The following is a 3,364-nucleotide window of genomic DNA, read 5'->3' as shown; positions in this document are numbered from 1 at the left end:
GCACTGCACTCCAGTTTGGGCGACGGAGTCAGACTCAAAAAAAAAATTGCAAATAAAAATAGTATAGATCATATTAGCAGTAGAGAGATCACAAAAACGCTAAGATCATTTCAATAGATAGTGAAAAAACATTCAATAAAATTCAGCATCCCTTCTTGAAGAAACTCTTTACATACAACATATAGCAGTAACAGACTTTGACAATAATAAAGACTGTATATGGAAAAGTCATAGCTAACATTATACTGAACAGGAAAAAATTTAAGACTTTTTCTCTCAGATCTGAACAAGACAAGGACGCTCACTTTCACCCTTTTTATTCAACATAGTACTGGAAGTTCTAGCCAGAGCAGTTAGGCAAGAGAAAGTAATAACAGACATCTAAATTGGAGAAGAGGAATTCAAATTGTTCCTTTTGGCAGATGACATGATCATATAATATAAACAACCCTAAAGTCTTCATTAAAAACAACTGCTAGAGTTAATACATAAATTTAGTAGAGTTATAGGATACAGAAGCAGTATACAAAAATCAGTAGTGTTTCTATACATCAATAGCAAACTATGTGAAAAACAAATAAAAATAGCAATTCTATTTACAACAGCAACAAAAAATACCTTGTAAGGAATTTAACCCCCTCCAAAAAACAAACAAACCTGTAAATGATTGAGAAAATAAATTGAATAAGATACAAATAAATGGAAAAACAGCTTGTGTACATGAATTAAAATAATGTTGTTAAAATTTTCATATTATCCAATGCAATCTACAGATTCAATCCAATTCCTCTCAAAAATACCAATGACGTTCTTCACAGAAATAGTAAAACTTACAACTTAAAATTTTCATGAATGTACAAAAGACCCCTCATAGCTAAAATAATCTTTAGCATAACGAACAAAGCTGGAGTCATCATACTATCTGACTTTAAAATATGCTATAGTGCTACAGTAACAAAAACAACATGGTACTGGCATAAAAACAGACAATGAAACGGAAAAGAAAACCCATTAAAAACCTTTGTATTTATAGCTAACTGATTTTGAACTATGACACCAATAACTTAGAACAGATGTTGCTGAGAAAACTGAATACCCCACATGCAAAAGACTGAAATTAGCCTCTTTCACCACAGAAAAAAGTCAACTCAATATATTAAAGATTTAAATGTAAGACCTCAAACTATGAAACTACTAGCAGAAAACATATGAAAATTCTTTATGACATTGTACTGGAAATAATTTTTTGCCTTACAGCTCAATAACACCAGCAACAAAAGCAAGATTAGACAATAGGATTCCATTACATTATATCTTCTACACAGCAAAGAAAACAATCACCAGAGCAAAGACACCATACAGAATGGGAGAAAATATTTGCAAACTGTGCATCTGACAAGAGGGTAATATAATAATATATTAAAAAAATCAAATAAATCAATAGCAAAAAAAATCTAATTAAAATATGAGCAAAGGACCTGAAAATATATTCCTTTTTAAAATAATTTTGTTAACTACTTTTATTATTATGAAAGTATTCAAGCATGCAACACTGATTAGGCAACATTTTACTCAACATTATTTAACTCAGATCTTTTCATCCAGGTATTTCCCTGTCATTCCATTGTGTTACCATATTTTTTTTTATTTGTGAAATAACTTTGTGTCACTGAAATTGGAAAAGGGATCTTGTGAGAGATCTTGTGTTGGATGTATTCCAATTTGCACATTGCAGGTAGCAATAAGATTCCCACTAAATAGTTTAGCATGGCAGTCATTACTTAGAAATCAATTATTTCTCACACACTTCATTTTTCTTTTTTTATATATTTTATTTTATTTTTTAAATTGTGGGGTATAATTCAGGATTGCATACGCAAATATTCCTTGTGCAGGTACCCTTGTTGATGAGGTGTGTCCCCCTCCCCAGGCAGATCTCGAGTACTGTAATCCCACCTTCCCACCCCCTTCTCCCCACAGTTTCCCACTATGGTCAATCCATTTGTATAGTATTATGGTAGTTTTTGAAGGTCCACTTATGAGTGAGAACATGTGATACTCAGATCTTTGTTTCTGTGAAAGATCACTCAGTATTATAAACTCTAATTCTATCCAAGTTGCTGTAAAATTCATGATTTTGTTCTTTATGGCTGCATAATATTCCATTGGGTACATATACCACATTTTTTTATCCAGTCCTCTTTCGATGGGCAGCACGGCTGCATCCATGTTCTTGCTATTGTGAACAATGCTGTAATAAACAAACATGTGCAGGTATCTTTTTTATAGGGTAATCTGAGTTCTTCTGGGTATATTCCCAGTAGGGCGATTGCAGGGTCATATGGAAGGCTGATTTTCAGAACTTTTAGGAATCACCACACTGTTTTCCACAAAGGTTGTCCTAGTTTACACTCCCACCTACAGGGTAGAAGTGATTCCTTTTTGCCACATTCTTTCCAGCATCTGTTATTTTTTGAGTTATCGATGATGGCCATTCTGACAGGAGTTAGGTAGTATCTCACTGTAGTTTTAATTTGCGTCTCCTTGATGACTAGTGAAGCTAGGAACATTTTTTCATATATCTGTTGGCTGCTCGTATGTCTTCTTTTGAGAACTGTCTATTCATATCTTTTGCCCACTTTGTAATGGGGCTTTTTTTTTTTTTTTTTCTTTTCAGCATGTTTGAGTTCTTTGTAGATCCTTGATATTATCCTTTTGTCAGACCTGGAGTTGGCAAGTACTTTTTCCCAGTCTGTAGGCTGTCTCCCTGCTCTCTTGATGGTTTCTTTGGCTTTGCAGAAGCTTGTCAGCTTAGTGAGGACCCACCTATCTATTTACCTCTTCTGGCATGGGCACTTCTGGTATTGATCAGGAATTGGTTGCCAGTGTCTCCTGCATTTTCTAAGGTTCTTATAATTTGAGGTTTTACATTTAGGTCTCTGATCCATTTAGAGTTAATTCTTGTGTATGGGGATATGTAGGGGTCCTATTTGAATTTTCTACATGTGGTCAGCCAGTTTTACCAGTACCATTTACTAATAGGTTCTCCTTTCCCCAGTGGTATCTGGTGGAGGCTTTGTCAAAGATGAGTTGGTTGAGAAATTGAGGTTTTGCTTCTGGAATCTCAATTCTATTCTATTTGTCTATATGTCTGTTCTCATGGCAATACCAGGCTGCTTTGATTATTGTAGCTTTATAATATACTTTAAAGTCTGGGAGTGTGAGACATCTTGCTTTTTTTTTTTTTTTTTTTGTTGAGGATTGTTTTGGTTATTCTTGGTCATTTATGCTTCCATATGAATTCCTGCATTGTTTTTCCTAGGTCTGAGAAGAGCGTTGCTGGCAATTTGATGGGTATTGTGTT

The sequence above is a fragment of the Carlito syrichta genome, unplaced genomic scaffold (genome assembly GCF_000164805.1).
Source record: "Carlito syrichta isolate Samal-C Ts95f unplaced genomic scaffold, Tarsius_syrichta-2.0.1 Scaffold304296, whole genome shotgun sequence".
In the NCBI taxonomy this organism is placed as follows: Eukaryota; Metazoa; Chordata; class Mammalia; order Primates; family Tarsiidae; genus Carlito; species Carlito syrichta.
Note: the sequence above shows the minus strand (reverse complement) of the source record.